The 16,278-nt window shown below is 52.9% G+C and overlaps 1 protein-coding gene across 7 annotated transcripts in view; it reads left to right on the forward strand.

Annotated features, from left to right (window-relative positions):
- Positions 1-16,278, forward strand: part of ADARB1 (adenosine deaminase RNA specific B1) — a 115,438-nt gene that overhangs the window by 37,228 nt on the left and 61,932 nt on the right. For 5 of the 7 annotated variants that reach the window (XM_081063505.1, XM_081063502.1, XM_081063508.1 and 2 more), the window contains exon 2: positions 9,842-9,973. The gene's annotated coding sequence lies outside the window, so the exon portion shown is untranslated. Of the gene's footprint in view, positions 1-2,650; positions 2,779-9,841; positions 9,974-16,278 lie in introns of all 7 variants that reach the window. The other 2 variants (XM_081063507.1, XM_081063503.1) reach the window with 1 other exon arrangement.

Here is a 16,278-nt window from a genome sequence, read left to right on the forward strand (position 1 = left end):
GGGAGCTGGGCGGAGTCTTTGCCTGGACTCCTTATTCAGTCCTTGTGCAGCCCCGTGTAGGCGGCACTGTCACTAACCCTGGTTCCCAAGGGAAGCCCGAGGCACCGGCGGAGGGGAGCCTGCCAGTCTGTCCCTAACCCGGGCACGCGGCTCTGCAGATGTCAGTGGGCTGTCTCGCCAGGGAGTGAGTGGGTCCTTGAGCCCTCGTTCACCACAGCAGCACCAAAGCAGGGTGATCTTTGGGGATGCATGTCCCCCAGCTCTGTAGCCCCCTGTCCACTCACAGACAAGCTCCATAAGGGAGGCAGGTAACGTGACCAGTCCCCTGCGGACAAGCAGTGTTTTGTACTTAGTTCTAGTCCTTTATCCCAGAAATGCAGAAACACATGCTTTTGGAGATTTGCTCTCACCTGTTGGTGGTCAGGAGACAGAGTGAGTGAGTCGCGGACCCACTGTCACGTGTCAGAGCTCTGTGTACCCTGCTGTCCTCGTTGGGCCTTCATGGCCAGGGCAGTGGACAGCTTTGCAGTGGCCCTGGGTCATCCAACCCTGACGGACGACAGCCAGAGAGAGGCCCCTTACAGCTCACGCGCCATCGTCAAGGGCCTGGCTTCCCGTGGGCACTTGCACTGCGACCTCCATCCCTTTCCTGCAGCTTGGGTTCTGAACTTGCTGAGTTTATGATGTGAGTTTAATAGTCGAGACATCTTTTGTTATTTGCATCAGTGAAAGCCAAGGATTCTTGCAAGAGTCCTGTGCTGCTTCTGCTTTCACGTGTGACACATGTAAGGAATTGCTCCTTTGCTCTAAAACGCCAGTGTGTAGCCTGCGGTTGTGTCATACACAGAGTCGCGGTGGTGACTCCAGGAGCCGTGGCCTTGCCCAAGCGTCTCACCTAAATCTGGGGCCAGGGTGTCCGCCCAGTTAGATATTAGGGACACCGACATACCCTGCAGGGGACTTTGTTTATTCCCTCTCTGTGACGCCCAAACCTGAAGAGGTGTGTGTTTGTTCATTAAACGACTTCACTTTTGTCCTTCTTGCATCAAGAACTGCGGTTTTGCTGCTGGAGAGCAAGCCCTTGGCACCAAGTGGGCACTCGGGGTGAAAGGTACACGCTCTGAGGGGTGCAGGTTGAGTCACCTCCCAGGTCAAAGCCCCTCGGGGCTCAGCACAGCACAGCTGCGTGTTTGAGCCGCTTCTCTCTTGTAAACAGGGTCAGTCTGGGAACTGGCCTTGCCTGGGGTGGAGGGCACTTGGCAGGGCCGCGCCCAGACCCTCTGGCAGGGGCGGTCTCCATACGTCTGCCCTTTGCCGGGGTTCCATGTCTTCCACGAACAGTTCTTATGTTTCTGAGTTTCTTTTAAGAGAGTTGACATTTTGTTCAAAACAGAAGGTGCTTCTCGCGGACTGTGTGCTCAGCTGAGAGGCAGCCCCGAAGAGGAGGCACTGCGTGGCCAGCAGCAGCCGCGGGGCGCTGGGCGCCTCCGGCCTTCCCCCCCCCCCCGCAGGGCTCCCCGTGCATTTCTGTGGGCCTCTTCAGGCCGCTGGAAGAACACGTGGGACCGTGAACACACGGCAGCTGCACGTGGAGAAAGGGCTGATGTCTCGATTTTCACTGTTTAATAACACCTTCGTCAAGGTCTTGTGGACAACGTCTCCTGCCCACACTGGTGCCCAGGAGCAGCAGACAGCTCTGTGGCATTTGTTGGACTTCTTCTGGGGTGAATGAAAGTGACCTGGCTCTGCAGAGTGCCACTGCCAGGCGCTCCTCTCCGAGGGACAGCTCCCTGCTGCCCTCTGGTTCATTCTTCTGACGTCTGTGTTCACTTTCTAGGCCAGCTTTATGGGCGTGTGAAAGTGTTGTGTGTGTAGGAAAACCATGGGCAGGTGCATACTAAATAGTGCATGTGATATGCGTGGTTCCTATGACGTGCGTGGGGTGCCTATGATATATAAGGGTCTCGTGTGATATTCAAAGGCTTCCTATGACATGCATGGGGTTTCTGGAATAAGTGGGGGTTCTGCGATATAAGTGGGGGTTCTGCGATATAAGTGGGGGTTCTGCGATATAAGTGGGGGTTCTGGAATAAGTGGGGGTTCTGCGATATAAGTGGGGGTTCTGCGATATAAGTGGGGGTTCTGCGATATAAGTGGGGGTTCTGCGATATAAGTGGGGGTTCTGCGATATAAGTGGGGGTTCTGTGCTATAAATGGGGTTTCTGTGATATAAGTGGGGGTTCTGCGATATAAGTGGGGGTTCTGTGCTATAAATGGGGTTTCTGCGATATAAGTGGGGGTTCTGCGATATAAGTGGGGGTTCTGTGATGTAAGTGGGGTTTCTGTGCTATAGATGGGCTTTCTGTGACATACCTGGAACTCTGTCCTACACAGGGATTTCTGACACATACCTGGGAATCTTGTGTTATATCCGGGTCTCTTTCTCGTCACCCTGTGATGTACCCTGTGTGGACTTCTTAGTACACGTGGCACCTCCCTCTTCATGTGGCTGATGCATTTTATCGTTTCTCTTTTACAGTAAAAAGTAGTTTTTCAAAGAATTCTGACTTTATCCAACTAACGTAATGCACGTAAGTACCGCGCTTGCTGTGATGAGTGCGTCTTAGTATGTCCTGTGCCTACTCTGCAGATACTCACACACGTCCCCACTGGGCGAGGGCGCCTTTAAAGTGACCGCCGGGAGGAATAGCAGAGCCGTGTGGCCCATCAGCGGGTGTGCGTCAGGGCAGAGGCCCCCTCTCCTGCCTCCTGCCAGAGGTAAACAGTTCACGGTTTGTGTCCTCTCCCCGTGGTCTGTGTCACCATAACTGTACGTCGTGCGTCTGTTAGGTCACGTGGGCACGTACATGCTGCCTCTCCAGCTGTCAGTTTTTATGAGTTATAGCCTGAGGTTTGTTCTCATGAGGTTTAAAACATGTGTAGGCTCAGAAATAGAACATATAATCCTAAAATTTATATGGGACCATAAAAGACCCCGGATAGCCTCAGCAATCTTGAGAAATAAGAACAAAGTGGGAGGTATAATGATACCTGATTTCAAACTATACTATAAGGCTACAGTAATCAAAACAACATGGTACTGGCATAAAAATAGATACATAGACCAATGGAACAGAATAGAGAGTCCAGACGTAAATCCATGCCTATATGCCCATCTAATCTACGACAATGGAAGCAAGAATGTACGATGGGGTAAAGACAGTCTGTTCAATAAGTGGTGTTGGGAAACCTGGACAGACACATGCAAGAAAATGAAGCTGGACCACCTCCTTACACCATATACAAAAACACATTCAAAATGGCTTAAAGACTTAAATGTAAGATCTGAAACCATAAAATATCTAGAAGAAAATATAGGAAGAAACTTCATGGACATTACCCGGAGTAAGATTTTCACTGATATATCCCCTCGCGCGAGCGAAGTAAGAGAAAATATAAACATGTGGGATTACATCAAACTAAAAAGTTTCTTCACAGCAAAGGAAACCATCAATAAAACAAAAAGGGATCCTACTGTATGGGAAAAGATATTTGCCAATGATATATCTGATAAGGGATTAATATCACAAATCTATAAAAAACTTACTCAACTCAACTCCAAAAAAACAAACAACCCAATTAAAAAATGGGCAGAGGACTTGGGGAGACATTTCTCTAAAAAGGACATACAGAAGGCAAGAAGACATATGAAGAAATGCTCAACCTCACTAACCATCAGAGAAATGCAAATAAAAACCACAATGAGATACCACCTCACTCCAGTCAAAATGGCTATTATCAATAAATCAACAAACAACAAATGCTGGCGCGGATGTGGAGAAAAGGGAACGCTAGTGCACTGTTGGTGGGACTGCAGATTAGTGCAGCCACTATGGAAAACAGTATGGAGGTATCTCAGGAATCTGAAAATGGAACTACCCTATGATCCAGTAATTCCACTCCTAGGCATCTACCCGGAGAAATCCAAAACTCCAATTCAAAAATCTGTATGCACTCCTATGTTTATTGCAGCACTTTACACAATAGCCAAGATATGGAAACAACCAAAATGCCCATCGGTAGATGACTGGATTAAGAAGCTGTGGTACATTTATACAATGGAGTATTACGCAGCCATAAAGAAGAAAGAAATCTTATCATTTGCAGCAACATGGATGGATCTAGAGAACATTTTGTTAAGCGAAATAAGTCAGAAAGAGAAAGACAAGTACCATATGATCTCACTTATATGTGGAATCTAAAGAAAAGACTATGTGAATGAACTAATCAGAGTCAGTTTTGGGGACGCAGAGAAAAAACCGAGAGTGGTTAGATGGGTGTGTGGGAGGGGGTTGGGGATAAGGGGAAAGGTGAAGGGATTTGGAAGCAGCTGGTAACCACAAGATGGCCTCAGGGTTTTTCTTTTGAAAATTAATTTGGGGAAGGTATTCTATAATGTTGTAAAGATTTTGTTGGGTATCCGATGGACATGCGTCCTATTTGGGAGACCACCTCAGGGATACTGTGGATACCTGATCATGGCATTGTACATCAGAAGCTAAACATTAATGAATGCCAACTATAATTTTATATATATAATGTGATGGTTCAGTGTGAGGTCGGAGGGATAGTGGATGGGGGGAGGGGGGTTCACAGTATGAGGGATATAAATGATGAACGTCTAAGTATTACCTTGTTTTGTACACCTGAAACTAATAAATAAATTAATTAATAAAAAAAATAAAAAAAAAATAAATAAATAAAAAAAACAAAAAACATGTGTAGGCTGTTTCTCATCTGTCATTGGGCTTTCTGTGCTTTTTCTACAGCTTCAGTCTAAAAATGTTAAGACAAGGGAAGCAGTATCTATAGTGTTATGATAATATAAATATATTTCACTGCAGAACCAAGTAGTGTGACTGGAGAAGGAAGAAAGTATAACTCTGTGCCACGAAACCCTTGCCCAGGAAAGAAGGGTGTTCTACAGGCGCCTTGCAGCTTTTCAGGGTTCAGTGCCGCCTCCGGTTCTCTGGCTGCCAGTGGGTCCTGCCCCACCAGGTCTGTTTCGTGGGCTCCATTTTTGTTTTGCCTCCTTAACCCACTTCTCCATGGGACACATGGCTCAGAGATTTTGGGGCTCTTCATGCAGTGTTCCCACATGAGTTATTTTGTCCCCATACTTGATTGACAATTTGGCTGGGTCTAGAGTTCTAGGGTCACGTGATTTTTCCTTCAAATTCAGAAAGCATTTGCTACTATTTTCCAGAGTCTAGCGTTGCTCATGAGAAGTCAGATGGCAGCTTGATCCTTGTTCTTTTCCAAGTAACTCTTCTGCTCCCCTTCTCTCCCTCCATGGCTGGTGATCTGATGTAGAATTACCTTTCGCCCAATCTGCGTCTCTTCCAGATCCCAGTAACCATGCTTGCGCTCCCCCAACCCCCACTCGGAAAGCCTCAGACTGTCTTTGCAGAGTCATTCTTAGGTTTGAGCGTAGGCCCCTTATTCTCGGGATCCCCTCCGTCCTACACTGCCATTTCCTCTCCTCTTCAGGTCAATCCGCGTTCATCTGCTTTGTCCCTTAACCACTTACGCAAGGGTCCCTGTCTGCTGCTGAGACCCCTCTGTAATTTTTCCACACTGTTGTGATTCATTTACTGTCAAAAAGTACGTTTCCTGCCACTTTGATGGGGTCTTGGGAAGAAAGGAAAGAAGCTATGTACTTTATCACCGTTTGCAATCAGAAGCCTTTAGATCACTCTTAGTGACAAAAGCCTGTGCCTTGAACGTCCTTAACCGTGGCAGTGCTTTCTTTTTGGTGGAAAAATTGCTCATTATCAAAGAGTTGGGAAGAAATTAAGTGAGCCAGTAGCATAAATCTGTCAGCAGCATGCATAAAATCATTTCTGTATGAGCACTTGTACATGTCATGTTATGTTAGTACAGGCGCTCCACGAACTTGGGAAGCGCTGGGTCACTGTGTCACACTTACCGTGATAGTGCGTTGCAAGGTGGTTAAGCTTCACGTACTGAGTCAGCATGTCGCCAATAAATGAAATGCCACTACCTCATTTAATTTGGGGGGGGGGGCTTCCATGCATCTGTTTTGCAATAAGGTTGGAGATGATTTTATGATACTGTGAAGTTTAGTTATTCAAAAATTATCGTTAAAAAAAAACGGATGAAATTTTCATCACTATCTATATGCAAACATCCCATGTCAAACTGAAATGATGAAACAAAACTAACATAACAATACAAACAAGAATGGTGACAAATTGAAATCACGAGGAACTGGCTGGAAGCTGGGCGCGCGTGGAAACTCAGCGTCCTGTGGAGCTGGTGGCCGCTGAGCCTGGGAGCCACACTTCTAAGGATTGAATCGGATCTCTGTCACCACGAGTGACACCCCAAGTTTAGGTTATGAATTCCAAATTTTAGTGCCCCTTAATAATTCACTTTCTAGGTTACCATTGACCAGCTGTAGTAGTATTGAAAGACGAAGACTGAAATTTTGCTGGGTAGGCGCCAGAGAGAGTACTGGGTTTGGGCTTAGTTCCCAGGTCCTGGCAGGGCTGACTGTGCACTCCTCTGCCCAAACCAGCGTGCAGGCCGGAGGCTCTTTGGAGCACCTGATGAAAGCTGAGCATGTTTTCACTACCGAGGTGCTCCTGGGCTCATCAGCAGCACTTTGTGTGCCATTTTACTGCTTTTGTGGATTGATGACCCTTTGGATGAATGCAGGTGTGAAGTAGGTGTGAAGCAGCTCATTCCTTCTCCTTTCGCTGCAAAGGCCAGGTGTCCCCTCCTGCCTTATCCTTTGTCTCTACTCGTAACTTCACGATGGACGGACTAGCATCTTCTGAGGACACCATCCCTAGCCGTCCCCATGGTGTTGCTGCATCTCTAAGCCCAAGGGGAGGAAGGTGTAAGGGCTTTTATGTGCTTGCTCTTTATTGTCACGATTGGCAAAAACATTTGTTTGCATTTTATCAGCTTTGTTGGTTCCCCTCTGTTTTCAGTTATTTCCCAAAGGTTGAGCATATTTTAGGAGAGTGTCAGATTTATTGCACTAATGGAAATGTAGGAAAATGCCAACTTGAATTATTGAGGAGTCTAAGTTAAAGCATTCCTGAATAGAAATGTCACTGTTGATACGACACATGGATTTATTTCCACGTTGGATATTCAGCCAACTGTGCACTCCTGCCCATATTTAGCTCGGCTGTGAGGTGCTCTCTTTTATGTCACTGGATTGAAGCCTTGGCGTGTGTTCACAAGAGAAGATGGCCGCTAATTGTTCATTCCTGTGACATCCTGGATGGGTTTACCCCCAAGGTCATCCTGGTCTCATAAGAGTTGGGAAGTGTCCCCTTTCCTCCCTTCTCAGAGCTGTTGTGTGAGATTTGTGTTTTTATACAGACAGCTGGTGTTCCCACGTGCCACTTGCTTTACACTTCATTCTTTTTTTGTTTGGATTCTCTCACCAAGATCACTTTCCTCCTCCTGACGTGTGACCTTCAAGATTTCTTCTAGTGAGGGTCTGCTGCTGGCAGAGCCTCTTGCTGTTACTTGTCTGAAATCATCTTCATTGTTGTCATTGCGAAGACGTTTCTGTTGGGCCTGGAATGCGCATCGTCAGCTCCCGCTGTCCTCTGCTGACTCCCCTGCTGTCCCCTCAGGTCACCAGGCTCTCAGTGTCCCAGGTGCAGCAGCAGCCACAGCGGACGTGCTGGGGAGGGTTTGCCGTCAGGACGCCGTCCTCCTCCCAGCTTCCCCTTGATGTCCTCACATTGCTATGGAATCCATCGGGCCTTTGATGGAGCCTCGAGTCGCTGCGCTGCTCCCATGGGCCTGCTCGACGCCGGGTCCCCCCTCCTGCCTGCGAGATGTCTCTGCCGTCCCTCTGTCCCCGCTGTCCTCCCAGCCTCTGGTTGCACCCATCCTACCGCTGCCCACAGACTTGTCCTAGCTGTCTTTCTGAAAACAGACGGGATTGTTCTTTCTTACACGCAGTCTGCACATGGGACCGTCTCCCGAGAGGCTGTGCACCCTCCCTGTCAACAAAGGGGCGTCTCTGTCTCTACCCCTGCTGCACCCCGGGCTCTGTGAGCCCGGCCCCGCTTACACCCCGCCACTCTGCACGCTGCCTTCATCCTAGGAAGCCCTGTCAGAAATCAGGGAGAAGGTTCCTGACTTAGCTCCCCAGCTGCCGTGCGCCTGTTCTTCACTCGCCTGCAGGCATCCCGTGTTTGTTTGTGTGTTGAGATAACTGGTGTCTCCAAACCTCAGAGAACCTGCCCTTGGACGTCTCTGTGTAACAGTACACACACCATGGTTTTGTGCATCTACAGGGCAGACAGAGTCCTTGTTCTGTGGCAGAGCGAAGCCCTGATTTCCAGCCTAATTAAGTTATAATGACAAAGGTCCCTTGAAAAGGAAACACAGTTGCTTTGTTTAATCGTAGGACGAGTATTACTGGCAGGTGGGCCATCCGGAGCCGAGTGGTACGTTGATTTGAATACAACCAGCTCTGTCCAGAACTTGCTGTTAGGACGCGCGTGTTACATCTCACATGGCCCCTCCTTCAGCTGGCACTTGGGTGTCCTTGTGTTGGGGGACAGTCACAGTTGCACCTGTTGTAGAAGACCCTTCAGCTTGACTGAGCTGGGGTCACGCTGTTTTCAGGGGGGACGTGCTGGGCCAGGCGCAGTCTGCAGGAGAAGGCTCCAGAGAGGTGGGGTCCCGGCCTGCAGCTGGGCCTCCAGAGCACCCACCGTGCGGCTCTGTTCGTCCCATCCTACCTCTGTTGCCCCTTTGCCCCCCAGACTTTTACGTTGCCACCGTTCCTGCCCATTTCACGTGCCAGCCCAGGCACGTTGAGGAGGGCACGACCAGAACTCTCAGCCGGTCACTGACTTGCTTCCTTGCCCCAAACCACAGCCCCTGTGCAGCTCTGTCCTCAGTTTCTCGCTAATTCTCTTTTGCAAGAAAGATAAAGTCTCCTGCTGCCTGTCCTGCTGTCCTCAGCCTTGTGACCATATGCACCTGTGCTGCCTTAACTCTCCCTTTCTATGTCAGGGGCCTGGCTTGGCAATTGTCACATGGTTAATCGTGTAGTGACGCCTTGGTTCCGGCACTTGGAGACGGCCCTGGCAGAGCCCTGGCACATGGTGCAGTCACAGCTGGGAGACATGGAAGGGGCTCGGAAACCAGCAGTTTCTCCCCCTGGGACCTGCAGCTGTGACATGTTTGGTGACGACTGTGCAGTCGGGTCCCACGCTCAGATGCACGTTGTCTGCACTGCCAGCTGTGTCCCCTGAGCCCCCTCAGGGACCTGCTCTGCCTCCCCTGGCCTTAGCTCGCAGCTCTGCAGGAGGGCTTCCTTCCTTTGGATGGCGCTTTGTTTTGCTAAAACTAAATGGGAATGTTGCATACTTGGGTTTGAAAGTGTCTTAGCGTGTGGAAACTTTCTCTGTAGTGATTTGCTCGTTGAGAGGCAGTGACATGCAGACGTGTCACCACCTACTGCTGCCAGCCCATGCCCACTGTACAGAAGGTGAGGGCCCCCCTGGCCTGGGGGGTGCCTGTCTGCACCAGTGTGCCGGGAGCAAGGTGCATTGTGGGTGTTACACGGGCGCCGGTTGTCCTGGCAGCTGGGTGAGGCATGCTCGGTACTGCGTATCAGCTTTAAAATCCGTAACAATACAGAAAAAGTCATTGAAACATACTTAGGCAGGGGGTTTAACTGAGTACGTATTATTGTAGTTTGCATGTGAGGAGTGAAGAAGCTTCTCACACTGACTTACATAATGGAAAGTAACTGAATCTTTTTATTACACAGAGTGAAGTCTGTCAAGGGGACGCCGAGAGCTGGGGACCGCTGACCAGGGCCGTGCGCACCGTCTGCTCCGTCCTGCGTCACCAGACGCCTGGCCCCGGGCCTGGAGGACACAGACACTGAACAGGCTTCAGAGTAAGAGGGCGAACCTGCCATTTTTCATTTGGCTGATAAGAAATGACTTCTGCTTGCTGTGAACTGAGCGTGTCTTTTAAACCATGCCTGTGCTCCCAGCCTGTGTGCTGGGTGCCCCGGGCCCTCCGGCGGCTCTGTGGGCACCCGGCAAGCACCAGGGCCCCCTGCCAGCCTTGTCCTTGGAGGTGATTAAAGGACAGTTTGTTTGGTACTTACTTTTGGTGACTTACATGAGTCAGCACCTGCTTGTGAGAGGAGTCGAGACAAACCCTGACATCCCGGTGAAGCCCCTGGGGTGTCTGGTTAACGTGTGGTCTGTGGAGAGATTAAGTGAAGGAAGCCAGGTCTTAAGCCCTCAAGGACAGTCCCGGGAGGCGGAAGCATCAGGAGGTGGCCGGCGGGCTGCTGGCCGCCTAAAGGACGGCGGTCCCCGCATGCATTCGTTCCTTCATTCTGAGGGCGCTGACACGTGCCTGCACGTGGCGGGCACCCACGGGCGTGGCCAAGGACGGAGGAGCGGGCTCCAGCCTGCGGGGGTGGGGCATTTTGGGGAGTCAAGATGTGCCCACATCTGACCACTGGGTTTTGAGTTGGGGCCCGGAGAGGCCCCGCTGGTCATTTCTGAGTGTGTAAATGTCAGGAATGGAAGGTCACTAACTGGTTTGCAGGGAGACCTTTAAAAGAGGTTTTGTTCGATTGTCACCTGATCCTTTTTTCCTCGGTACCCAGGGGTAGGAGGGCGATGGCAGGTCACTTCCCACGGCTTTTGCCGGAGGCTGGGGTTTCATCTTCAGCGTCAGCTCTTCTTTCAGCTCAGTTAGTGACACGAAGTCAGCTTGCCCGCGACTTTATGGAAAGGTAGTGAGAAGCTCGGCGCTGGTCGGGTCTGAGGGACACACGGGCTCAGTGCGGAGTGAGGTGTGAGTGTGGCCGGCCACGTGTGACGGGCCACAGACGTAAACAGCTGCATTAAGCATGCTGCTTGTGTGCAAGAGCCAGTGTTTTGACACAGGGCAAGCGTGTGTTGCAGAAACGAGGTGTTGGTCATCTTTTGCAGAAATAAATTGTCCTTAAAGCCACAGGAGAAGTAATGAGGCCAAAAGGAGAGACCCCCCAGGTGCTGACAAAGCAGGACGCGAGGGCTGAAGTTACAACTACAGCAGCGTCTCCTCCCGACTCTCGGCTGACAGATAGATAACTAACTGCACAGTCCAAATTTTGTGTTTCTGTTTTCATAAAGTGAGAGCTAATTTTGGCAGCAGAGAGCCTGATGTATTATTCTTTTCCCTTTTCAGAGTGGCTTGAAAAAGAGAAAAATAAACATGAATGTTTTTGGCTAAAAAAGTCTTTATGAGTTGAAGCTCGCATGCCCTCGGGGCCTCCCCCTCTCGCCCCCACCTCGCCCCCGTTCCCTGTCCGGCAGCAGCACCGAGGGTCTGGGCTTCGCGCCGGTGTCAGGCTCCGTGGCTGCTTCTGCCTTACTTGTTCCCTAAAAGGACAGAAGCAGTGCCTGTACCGCTCAGGTCACAGGGTGTCCTGGGCCTGGCCGGGCTGGCCTGCGGCGGAGCCAGCGCGCACCTCTGGGCGGGGCCCGAGGAAACCTCGACACAGTGGAAATGTCACGGCTTTTCTATCTCACTGCCACCACACCCCAACATTCTTTTCATAGCAAATACTTACCCCCGTTTATTCTGAAATGAAATTCATAGAAGATACTACTTTATAGATTTAAAACCATATAATCTTTTAAAGTGCGATCATGCCAAATATAATAAAAGAGACGTATGCCAACATGTAAGTCTCGCGCAGTGCTGCTCGCAGAGCCACTGTCACGTGCGAAGGCGGACGGAGCGGGGCCGAGCGCCGACCCACGCCTGCTGCACAGCCCACACGGCCTTGTCTGCCCTGAGTGCGGCGCGGGGATTCATTCCGCAAGAGGCAGGCACAGCCCTCCCAGTCTGGACATGGGGTGTGTGTTCAAAGCATGGAGAGATACGTCGTGTTACCTGGGAGACAGGGTAGGTCTGGGCTTTGACCTGCAGGTTGGTCCTTCAGGGCAGGGCACCTTTTTGTCCCACGCAGTGCCCCCTACCCACCGAGTGCGGGCTGCCCTGCACTGTGCTATGCAGACCACTTCCTCCCACGGTCACCTGCTGGGCAGGCCGGGCACTGGGGGTATCTAGAGCCTGGGCTCAGAGGTGTCGCTGGCAGCCAGACGCAGCATGGTGTCCCAAGCAGTTGGCATTCGGAGGGGCTGTTGGGGACAACTGGGGGTGGCAGGGCGCCCTCCTGCATGTCGTGCACTGTCATGCCCGCTCCAGGCTGCAGCAGCAGTGGGAGGGAGCCCCGGTGTCCTTGTCACACTGGGCAGGGGGGCTGGTGAGCGAAGGGCCCTGTCACAGAGCGCCGTTCTGAAGCCTTACATGTAGCAAATACTTTGCAGGAGTTTTCCTTAAAGTTTCTTACTGGCTAAAATAACCTGTTAAGCACAGATGACGCTTTAGTTTATAATCATTCCCGAGGGTTCTGAAGAAAAATAAAATTGGCTAAGAATGAGCAGTGACTCTCGGTGTGTTTTTCTAGCATTTCCTTGTCACCGAGAAGGTGTCTTTGTGTCAGCTGGCCCGACTCATGGGCTGCCGTTCAACAAGAGGCATCAGTACGCAGCGTCTGTCACGTGAGGTCAGGAGCTGGCCGCCCTGATGGCCCCTGAGGAACTTCACGTCCTACCCTGTGGGCACAGGAGGGGCCAGCCTGCCTCCTGGGGGTGTGTGGTAGCCGCAGATGGCACAAGCCCTTCCTCCTTCCTGGGGGAGGACACTCCTTTTCAGAGAGGACACCCCAGACGTAGGTCTGTTTGCCGACCATCGCGACCAGGTCTGTGCATGTGCAGGAGGCAGGTTGTCGTTGGACCTTACGGTGCCCTGAGTTGTGACTGGACAGTGGAGTGACTCAGCACATGGGGTGTTCCTGGGCGCCAGGGGCTCAGTGGGAAGACACCCCACTTAAACCACCCTTCGTCTCAACTATAAGAGCGCACGCAGTCAGTGGAAAGGGAGCTGCACACAGGTAAGAGGGGGCGAGGCCTCCCCGAGCCCCCGGAGGACATGAAGCGTTGGAGAAGCAGAGTGCCTCCTATCGCCGCCCCCCCGCCCCGTCTCCCCAGATCCCGCCTGGGGTGGGCCTGGCCCGTGTACCAGGTCGCCACTTCTGGGTTCACTGTCTGGGCGGTCGTGACTCATCCCTGGCGCCTTCGGAGAGCTGTTGGGGGGTGTCAGCTGCATTCGCCAGTGTGAACCCCAGTTCTCTCCCTCCAGGTGTCAGTAGTGAAGGGGTCTGGGGTTGGTGTTCTGTCGCTGCCTGGCAGCTCACCACAGACTTAGCCCTCCTCCGTCTGCAGGGCTCAGGGCACAGCTTGGCTGGGTCCCCGCGAGAGGTCTCACCTGGCTGCAGGGTCTTCTGAGGCTCCAGCCGCCTGCCCAGCTCACTGGCTATGGGCAGAGTTCCCTCTCTGAGGCCGTTCACCCCGAAGGCCGCCCCTCGCTCCCTGCCAGCTGACGCCCCACAGCCTGGTGGTTGGCTTCCTCGAGGCCTACGGGACAGTGTCGCCCCGCCTCATGGCTCTGACGTCTCCCTACTAACAGGCTCAGCCGATTAGGTCAGGCCCACCCAGGACAGTCTCCCTTTTAATTAGGGACCTCATTTCATCTGCAAAAATCCTTTCGCCTTGGCCTTCTATGGGTGTACTCATTATATTCCCAGCTCCGCCCTTCGTCAAGGAGACATTGTACAGGTGTGGACACGGGGGGTGGCGTGATGAGGCACATGAGAGCTGATGGTCCGGCTCGGTCTTATTTTCGGGGAAACAGTAAGAATGCCTTTGCATCTAAGGAGCAGCTGTAAGCCAGATAAACAATGTATGGCAGACACTGTCTGTGGCCGCAGAGACTTAAGGATTTGCCACCATCCATTCCCAGGGCTGGGGTTCGCTGGCTGCGTGCGGGCCTTGTCTGCTGGTCCCTACGGCCCCGGAGGACTGCATGGGGGGCAGTTTGCAGACCCAGAGTCCTCGGCCATGCTGCATGTGAACCCAGACGGCGGAGGGCCCGTCCTCTGTGCCTCCCTGGCCCCCAGGCTCAGCGAGAGCCTGCAGAGTGACTGGGCACTTGGGGAGCATTTCACCCTAAACAGACTAAGAAAACAGCCAGTGATCCTGGGAGCTCAGTGACAAAAGCGGAAGGGCCAGATGGAACGACCAAGAGAAAGGCACCCAGTGAGGCAAAAAGACTGGACAAGACAAGCTGACTTCATCCTAAAATCAAGGTGACGTCTATGGCGCGGGCAGAGACCGGGACACTTTCTGGAACCGCTGAGCCTGCTTCTCATTTCAGACCTTGAGACAGATTTGACAAGAGAACGGGCATGTGGAGAACACGCGTCTGCGGGAAGATCAGGTGAAGGAAGGCACAGATGGCAGAGCAGGGACGTGAGTCGAAGGCCTCAGGTGACATCCCCACCCCCAAGAGGGTGCTGTCGGCTGGTCTGCCTGCGGGAGAGGCTGGATGGAAGCCTGGCCGCCCTCGCTCCAGGGGGTCCTAGGGGACGAAGGGGGCGGGGTGCAGCTGGGTGCTAAGACCTGACTGCGCACGCCTCCTGCCCAGGTCACCACCGCTAGAGGCCGCCAGCTGCGGTGATGCTAGGTGGGAGGGGTCGCGATGGGGACACCTGTAGTCATAGCAGGTCACATGCCCCCACCTCACCACTGTTCACCCTGTGGCTGCCCCTGGCCCAGGCTGGAGCCAGAGGTGGGTTAGGAGCAGGCCCCCGGCCTTGGGAAGGAGGGGAACACTCACCGCTGCCCTGCTGCCCCGCGTGGAGGCAGGGCTGCTGAGAGGACGGCTCTGTGAGGGCTGTTTCTGAGGAGGTCGGCACCACGCCCCCAAGCCCCAGCTCGCGCCTCCTCTTATTTGCTGTGTGTGGGTGGTGAGGTTGGGGCCACAGCACGGGTTTCACGGTCCTGGCAGGTTCTGTGTCCATTGGGACACCTGTCTTCCAACGCGCGGGTCCTTACCAGTCCTCTCCAGGGTCGGGGCTCCGCCCAGGCTGAGACTCGGGGAGCACTCGAGGACGGTGATGTGGGGTGCTGCAGGTAGATGGAGGTGCGGCCGCCAGAGTGGCTCAGAGCTTTGGCCTGTAGCAGCATTCAGGAAAGGTCCGTGCTGCCTCCAGCGTGTGTGCTGAGCAAGGTGGGCAAGGTGGACAAGGCACCTGCCTCGTCCATGGCACCTGCCTGTGGAGCTGGCAGCTGGCGGGGCAGAGAACAGCCGTACTGTCACCACCGGCGGTGTCGGCTATAAGGGAGGGCAGCAGGAGTGGTGGCCTCTGAGGGGTTGGCATTTGAGCAGGACCCAGGAGGGGTCACCATACCCCCCTGCCCCTCTTCTCCAGACCCCTGTGGCGGCAGGTGTGAGGGTGGAGGGGACACACAGCCGCCTGCTGGTGGCCACGGCGGGGAAGCTGGTAGACTTGGAGCAACGGGGACCTGGTGACCTTGGGTTGTTTTCCATGCGCAAAATGAAAACTAGTCTGAGTATAACTTGGTTTAAACAAAATGAAGGTTGAACAATTTCTAAAAAGTGGTTGGATCCCCGGTTCTTATTGTTGTGGCTTTAAGTGCACAATTACCCACAAACGTATGACAATACATCCACGTTCAATCACCTGTACACTGTGCATACAAATCATAAACATCTGTTCTTAGAGACGGGGGGAATTTTCTTCTAGCTGTTTTATGTCTGGTTGTGAGACTAAACATAAAATAATGAATCCAGATACTTTCAGACTGAGGTCTGAAAAATAGACGCGCCTGCAGGAGCGGGAAATACCCTCTGCGTCCTTGGCGTGAGTTCCCTGCTGGGGGGGGGGACTGTGCCGGCGCAGCGGCGCCCTCTTGTGCCGGTCCCTGTGCCGACCCCCCCACGAACCCAGCCTGCTGCCCAGGCACTCCCCTAGCGGCCTGCGGGCTTGCCTGGTGTTCCGGCCACAGATGACCTTCGAACCTGGGCGAGAGCATTTAATGTGGCCTCTCCATCACTTCTTCACGTGATGAGGGGAGGTTCCGGGGCCCCATTCTACGAGAATAAGGCCCAGAGCCGAGAATAAGGCCCAGAGCCGCTTGAGGTCGGGCCGGGGGTGGTTCTTTCACTGTGGAACTTAGGCCTCTGCGGGGTCCCAGGCGGCAGGGAAGGGACGACATGGTCTCTGGCCTCCACACGGACAGCCGGTGGGCTCGGGGAAGGGGATGT

The sequence above is a fragment of the Rhinolophus hipposideros genome, assembly GCF_964194185.1.
Source record: "Rhinolophus hipposideros genome assembly, chromosome: 2".
In the NCBI taxonomy this organism is placed as follows: domain Eukaryota; kingdom Metazoa; phylum Chordata; class Mammalia; order Chiroptera; family Rhinolophidae; genus Rhinolophus; species Rhinolophus hipposideros.